Here is an 8,200-nt window from a genome sequence, read left to right on the forward strand (position 1 = left end):
AAAAAAAAAAAAAAATTAAGAAAATGAAGTGTTTATAAAATTACGAAGTTCCTTGTTGCTCTCTGAAGACAAGCAGCCTCTGGCTAAAATGGTTGGTAATTATTCTCATCTTGAGTGACTAGCTGAATATCATAATGATTTGATAGGCCACAAATGACCAAGCTTCCGGAGTTTTCTCCAGCAAAGAACCCCCTGCTACCACTTGCAACAGAAGTGGAGGTGCATCAGAATGTGATCTGCCTGGAAATTTCCAAGACCATCGAATCTCCCAAAGAGTTGGGGAGTTTCTTGTTTCTATTTGCTATGCTGTGGAAGAGTTTCCTAGAATCTTCTTCCTCGTGCTCAAGGCAACTGTGTTTCCAAATTTGTCAAGAAGAAATTCAGATGAAATCCAGTGACTCTAATCCCAGTCTCTGGAATTTGCTGTACTTTTCTAAAACTTTAAATTGTTAACGGGAAAGGCTTCCCAGAGAAGGTGATTCATGAGCCACAACTTGAAAGAGGAAGATATTTTCTAAGAGTAGAATGACATTGAGTTATTCTTCCTTCAGGAAGACTTGATCTCACCCTTCCCCGTGCTTTCACCACACCATGCAAACACTTCCATTCTGATTCTGGGATCTGCACTGAATTTATTTGCACAACTGCCTGTATCCTTTACTCCTAGAAAATTGCCTGGTATATAAGGCCATGGTAGATTCTTACGGCATAAAGGAATGCAAAGACTGCAGTAGAATGGATAGAAACATCAGCTTTTATCCAACATATCTAACGGAGTTGGAATATTACTTTTTCTTATTAAGTTTCTGTTTTAAAACATTATGATATAATTCTGAAAGAATTCAGAACTTAGAATCTCCTGGGTAGAGTTAAACAATCTATTTGAATAATGAGCTAATAAGTATGGATGAAAGAATGGATATTCTCACCTATGTTAATTAACTACAATAGGGAAATTAGGAAGGGAGAAAGAGCTGGTCAGTAGAGCAGTGGCCCCAATTCTGTCTCTATTTTCTTTGAGAAGACAAGGTTTCCCCAGTGGATTCCACTGTCTGGAGGGCCAGAGGGATGGGTCATCTTGAAAGCCTTTCCTAGAAGATTAGAGCCTCAACGTAAGAGAGTTGGGCACATTCGTCTCCTTCAATGTGAACAGCAGTGAGTTTATGTAGCCGATGTCGGGTCCTTTCTCTGGTCTGAATGAGAGGGTTATCTTAGTTTCTGAGAAACATGTGGGGAGTCCAGGGCTACTTAACCCTGTGTATGTCCCCCAACCCCCTGCCCAAACCGATCCTTTAATCTTCCACTGCAGCAAGAAGTGGAGATGCTCAAAACATGAGCAACTTCAGACCAGGGAGAGCAGCGGATGAGGAGGAAGATGGGGGCTAACATGTTGAGCTTTTATTCTGTACTAGTTACTACTGAGCATTTCATATGCCTAAGACATGACCAACATTGAACCTATAAAGCATCCCATGGAGGGAGGCATGCTTACTGCCCCTTTGACAGGTGAGGAAACACGGGCTTACCAAGCTCCACTAGTACAGAAAAAGTATCCCTTACTGTGGTATGTGAGCCTGGGAGTACCATTTCAAAACTTTATTTAGCAAAGTGTGCAGTTCAGTGGAAGAAGCTTTTCCTAATAGCTTATCAGACCAAGGGGCCTGAGATGAGAACTGGGGAACATGTGGAGGAGCTGAGGTGGGGTAGTAATGGTGGGGGACAGTCAGCATCACAGTGAAGCTGAGAGTAACAGCTCTCTTAGTCAAATGGGCTCCAGACCAATGCTGAAACCTGGGGACCGACAGCATAGCTTCCTTGACAATACTCTTAGGAGTGTGTTTCTAGAAAGTTTAAAGGTCCATTAAAAGGAATGAAATGGATGATTTTATTGTGAGGACAAGGAAAGTACACATCAGATGGAGGATGCTGCTTGTTATATTTCAGTGAGGCAATTCTGGGGTAGAATGAGGGCTTTGGAGGCAAAAAGGAAAAGTATGTTGTATAATGGACTAAATATGATCTTTAATCAGGAAGACTCTGAATCCTGTATCCTAACTTAACCTGCTACTAGCAGTTTGACCTTGGATGAGTAATTATCTTTGCTGGACATTTCTTGGCTTGCTTTTACAATGGAGACCATGATATTGATCTTACATGGGAGGGAGGATTCTATGGGATAATGTCGGTGAAATGTGCAAAGTGTGTGCCTCCCTTCTTCAATTTCTCTCCTCCTGGAAACATCACCTTGGCTCATAGAGCATGAAAAGAGGTTCATGGTGCATACCCCAGTGGAGCAAAGGCAACTCTTTGCAGGGACCCATGATTGATACCCTAGTTCCTCCCAGGACTGTCTGTGGGGGAAAAAGGGCAGGATGCTGAGATTTGTGCAATATTAAGTTGGTGCACAATGAGCAGAGTTCCCTTTTTTAAGGGTTACTGTGGACTTATTATTCACATGCCCAGGCTGGCATGACCTGGTACACCCAGGCTCTATTTCAATTGGAAAATAAAATACAGGAAAGGATGTGAAACATTTACCTGTTAAACACTTAAGCCCTTTCACTCTGGAAAGGGAGTTAGTTGCACATTGAGACCAGTTCCCAGGAAATAGGAGGGGATATCTGTTGGCCCTTTCCTGGGTCAGAGCCCAGGCTCAATGAGTGCCTCACAGCTGCTGCCACTGGGAGAAGCAATTTGTCAACTTTATACCTTTCTGCTTTATGGTCTGGTAACTTAATAGGATTCGACCTTCCCTGGATTCCATTTCAATTGGGTCAGACACTGCACTTCAAATTAAGACTTGGGCTCTGAGACAGGTAGTGATGAGCTGGTGAGGTGTGTGGCACGTGTTCAGAGGGGGCTGTAGCTTCAGGTGCCCTCTAAGCTGGCATGACCAACCCTGCATTCATTAACACCACCCAGTCTGCAACCCTGACTTCTCCTAATGCCATGACTATCTTGCCTTCCTCCAGGCACTGCCGTGACCCTGAGAGTGCAGGGGGTCTAGCCACCTGTCTACCCATTGAGAGGATGCTTCGATTTTCATGCAACAATGGAGCAAAATTCAAAAATGGGAAGTGACCGTGTCACTGCAGAGGGTTCCTAAGATGACCTGGTTCACTCAGCCAACATGCATTTGGTACTACTGTATGTCAGTCCACGTGGCAGACACCAAAGGGGACAGAAGGATTTCACCCATGCTGCCGAGAAACATGCAGTCCAAATGACAGAAGGTCAAGGGCATGCATGACTATAATGTAAGGCAGAAAGTGGTAAGTCCAAGGTGGCGGGGTGGGCTGCTATAGAGTCAAGCAGGGAGAGAGAAGACTCAGAGGGGAGCACAGGGTAGGTGGGAATACTGAAAGGCTTGATGAGAGGGCACCCTTTGAAATGAGCCTTTGTAGAAGAGAAGGATTCGGGCAAGCAGGCATTGGATTTGGGGAAGGTCAGCCTGAGAAAGGGCGTGGCATAGGCAAAGGTGAAGGGGTTTGACACGACACCATGTGCAGGGGACAGAGATGGCCCAACCTGTCTCAGGCTAGAGCACTGCAGGGAGGCTGGGTCTGATAAACATGGGTATGTGGCCACCAATAAAAGCTAAGGCTTCCTGGGAGATTGCTGTGAGCCACTTCTTTAAGCACCTTATATGTGTAAAAAATATATATATGTATATAATATTTACTATACAACACATAATTATATAATACCTGTCTCTTATACACATCTAGATGTGTATAAGAGACAGGTCCTGTGGGGGACCTGGAGGCCCACCATCTGCCTGCTGGGTCCACAGAGGCATCCCAAAGGCTGACTTCAAAAGGCAGAGGTCGTTTTGCTGTCTTTGTTTAAAATAATGGGCACCAGCATTCAGCATCTGTCCTATCTACTTCAGGTAGGGTTTCATCTCACCCAAGAACTACAAATAGCAAATAGCATGAGTTTCTCATGAAAAATTGACCAGGTCAACTTTTGAAATACTCTACTTCAGGAATAAAATAAAAGGATTTTGTTATACATGTTGCAGCATTCCATGTATTGAACAGTCAAAAAATAAAAATAAAACTCTGGAAATAACTAGAATGACATCAATAGGGAATAATTGAATAAACTGTGGTATTTTGGGGCATCTGCCCTGTAGTACATCATGAAGCGACTTAAATAAATGAGAAAGATCAATGTGCATAAATCTGGAAAGTGCATAAATCTAGAAAGATGTCCAGATAAACATAAAGATTGCAGTCAATGAAATCAAAAGAACTTGCAGAATAATGTATGTAGGATGTTACTATTGTGTGTGTGTGTGTGTGTGTGTGTGTGTGAAAATGGGAAGAAAAGAAAGAAGTCTATATATGTATATGCATCTGTGAACATAGCTAGTAAGAGAAATAGAATGATAAAATGTTGTATGTTTATTATATTAGGGGACTGATTTAAAGAAAAGTTATTTTATCCTGTATACTCTTGTCTAATTTCAAAATAATATCATGTATCTCTTCTGTAATTAAAAACCCAATAAACTAAGCATTGTTTATGAATAAAATAGAATAAGAAAACAAAAGTAGAATTAAATTATGGAGTTCATTGAATGCCAGAAATTAGATTTTATGTTTTATATTCTACACCAGAATTTTCAGATGCAGATTCCATGTGACATGAGTCCTATAAAGTACTGCTATAAAATAGTTTTTGATAAAATAATTTTTGGAATGCTGCCTAATATATTATACATGTGGAACTTCACAATACACGTTACTTATCAATATCTTATCAAAGGCACTGAAAAGTCCTGCAGTTAAAAAAAAAAAATCTCAAGTGTGTTAATCTAGTTTCCAAGATTTTTTTTTTTCATAGAACCTCTTTCTGCATTACACTTAGGCTGCGGAATGCTCGATAAAACCCTTGGGAATAAAATCTTTGATTTCATGGCAACGGGAAGCTTCTAGAATTTTTGAGGTGGCAGAGGAATAAAACCTGAGCTGATCTTCATGAAAATGTTCAGCAAGTTCCAGGTGGTTGAAAAAGAAGACACAGGGCCCAAAGGGAGCAGCTAGGGGGATGTTCTAGCAGTTGGCAAAGAGCCAACAGTGGTCTGAAGGAGGGCAAACTATGATGGTGGAGAGTAGGGATGGCTATGATATTGCAAGGATAATGTCACCAAGACTTGATAAATAAGGGGGCAAGAGAAGCTTGAACAAAAGGTTAGAGCAAGTTTATATATTTGGCACCTGGGTGTTCAGTGGTGCTTTGACATGGGGAATGCTAGAGGAGGAGCAGGTGTGGGGTCCAGGAGGCAGGTGATCAGGGGTTGAGTTTAAGGAGTTGGTGAAAGATGCAATAAGCAGCTGGATGTGCAAAACTGTAACACACAATTCTTGTGAAACCACGTGAACCCAGCACTTGTTAGGAAGGGGGCTATTGGCCTTATTGGGCTAAATCTTGATCTGATCACCATGTTGACACCATAAAGGGATGAGATAGGATTGGGGTCTCACTTACAGGAGACAGGCACCACAATGGAAGATTCTATCCCTCAGAGAGAAAATTGCACCTTGCTAAATGGGCACTTGACAGAGCACAGGAAGGGAATTCTTGTGTTTCTGAAATTCATTCTCTTCCCTCTGGACTTCTGAGAGCACAGACATCGAACTGTGGGCTCTTGGGCAGTATGATTTCAAGGGTACTCAGCTCACAGGGGCATGTCCAGTCCTGATGTGGATGCACCCTGCAAACTCCAGACATCAAGTCCCTGCTTCTAAGTAAGGCGATCTGATTTTCAACTTCTAAATGATCCTCTGATTTTATTTCTCTTTTGTTATTCCTAAGTCCTTAATCAATCTGAGTTGAAGGTCCCAGCTCTATTTCCATTGTGCCACAAAATTAAGAGGAGGGTCCTTTGTCCCCTTCCAGCCAGTGAGTTTATAGGGTGAGAGCATCTCCTGAGGCCAGTGCACAGCTGGCAGCAGAAGTTGGTGAGCAGCCTCTTCAAGGAGGGTGGGTATCAGTGTCAGCCTGTAAGGTCCAGTCACTCCTTCTCACATGGGTGTTCCTTCTCTTTTCACCCTTGGAAGTTGTAGGATTTTATTAAGGGAGAATCTGATGTTCCTTACGGATGCATGATTCTATTCCTCTGCTCATTAACCACCTTTACGTCATAATTGATCGACATCTCTAGGTGAGGAGAAAAGACCCTAAGGGTTTCTCCCATCCTGTTCACAAAACCACTAACATGCCCTTGTCTTGCCTGCTTCATGAGACAAACAGTATGCACTGGGAGGATGGATGATTGAGGTTTTCATTCATACCCGGGGTAAAGCTGTTTTGTGGCAGGAAGAAAGGTTACTGTCACACCATTAAAACAGAGAGAGGCAAACCTTCACAGCCAAGCCGTGCCTCACACGCCCTCAGTCGCTGCATAAAGATGAAGATGCAGCCACGCAAGATGGCAGGAAACCCTGGGAAGCACCGCTGAGCTACAGTCTGAGGGGAAGTGGCTTTGTTACAATGCAAGATCAATGGGATTGATCCGAAGATGAGCTATCAGGTTGCCAGTGGGCCCTGTTCTTCGGATCAGAAGAATCTGGCTGAGCCTTTGGGGCTTTCTGGTAACTCTGAGTCTAAATCCAGTTGCATCTTTCCAGAGCTTTTCATCCCCTTCCTCACTCCCAGCCATGAAAATACACAGTGGAATACCTAGTTCATTCGAATCATATTGCTGTTAGTAACCCCTGAAAGCATCTACTCCCTAGTGCTCTATTTTATCAAGAAAAAATTTGTCTGAGACTGGGAACTGGTTTTGTTTGTGGCAGAGCTAGGTGTCCCGGCTTCCTGGTGAGTGTTAATCATGACATATGTCCCTCCTCAATTGAATATAAGCACAGGGATTGAACGTCTACCAAATGCTGGGCAGCATACTGTGCCCTGGTGAAACACAACATGGAAATTAAATGTTTGCTTGAGGCACAAACACTGCACTGGAGAAACTGGGTGCTTTAACCTGGCCTTACATGATAGGACAGTTCCTGCTCCAGAACAGAAAATCTCATGAAAGAAGGGGTTTTGCATTTTTGATCCACTGTTGCATCCTCAGGACCTGACACAGGGCCCAGTACATAGTAATTGATGCACAAATATTTTTTGAATGAATGATGATTAGAGGCTTGTACAGGATTGGCAGGGCACGGTGGCTCATGCCTGTAATCCTAGCACTTTGGGAGGCTGAGATGGGCAGATCACCTGAGGTCAGGAATTTGAGACCAGCCTGGCCAACATGGTGAAACCCCGACTCTACTAAAAATACAAAAATTAGCCAGGTGTGGTGGTGTGCACCTGTAATCCCAGCTACTCGGGAGGCTGAGACAGGAGAATCACTTGAACCTGGGAGGCGGAGATTGCAGTGAGCCAAGATCACGCCATGGCACTCCAGCCTGGGTGACAAGAGCGAAACTCCATCTCAAAAAAAGATGCTATATTCTCATCACATTCAAAGTGATTCATTTTGCCACCAAAGTCACATAGATTCAGAAAAAGTTCAAGAGAATGTTGTCATGAGATAGAATTTGGAAGATAAGTTCTCAAAGAAACACAGAGGGAAGTAGATTTTAGGTAAAGGGAAACAGCACCACCTGAGGTATGGAGGCTTGAATGCTTGCCAAGGACCTGGGAAGGAGGTGGTCAGCCCGGTTTATAATCAGAGCCCACCCCTGTGTAGACTGACATGGTAGACGAAGAGATCAGAGCTGTAGGAAGATACCAGGGCCCCAATCATGAAGATTTTCCCAGCCTCACAAAGGAAATTTTTTTTTTTTTTGTGGCAATGGGAACCCCAGAAGGAGACTTCTTGCTATAGTTAACCACTTCTGACCTGTGGAGAAGGAGAGAAACAAAAATACATCCTTGCTGGTGGCTATGACGTTTGCTGTCTCTGAGATTGTGAATGTTCCAGATGAGATCTTCAAACAAGTGAAGACTAAAATGTCTCAGCACACTCGTGGCAGATGTAGTCTGCTCTGGTGCCTCTGGTCCAATCTGGTCCCTTGGAATCCAAATAGTCCCATATTCCTGTAGTGTTTGCAGGAAGCTTAGCAAGCTCACTTCCATTAAACGCCAGATTTCAGGGAAGGGCTGGGGAAAAGGTGTGAGATGTGGGTTCCAATGATCTTTGCAGTAAGTAGGGAGAAGAGTGTGTTGCAGAAAAGAAAGG

This window comes from Mandrillus leucophaeus, unplaced genomic scaffold, assembly GCF_000951045.1.
Source record: "Mandrillus leucophaeus isolate KB7577 unplaced genomic scaffold, Mleu.le_1.0 Scaffold319, whole genome shotgun sequence".
Lineage (NCBI taxonomy): Eukaryota > Metazoa > Chordata > Mammalia > Primates > Cercopithecidae > Mandrillus > Mandrillus leucophaeus.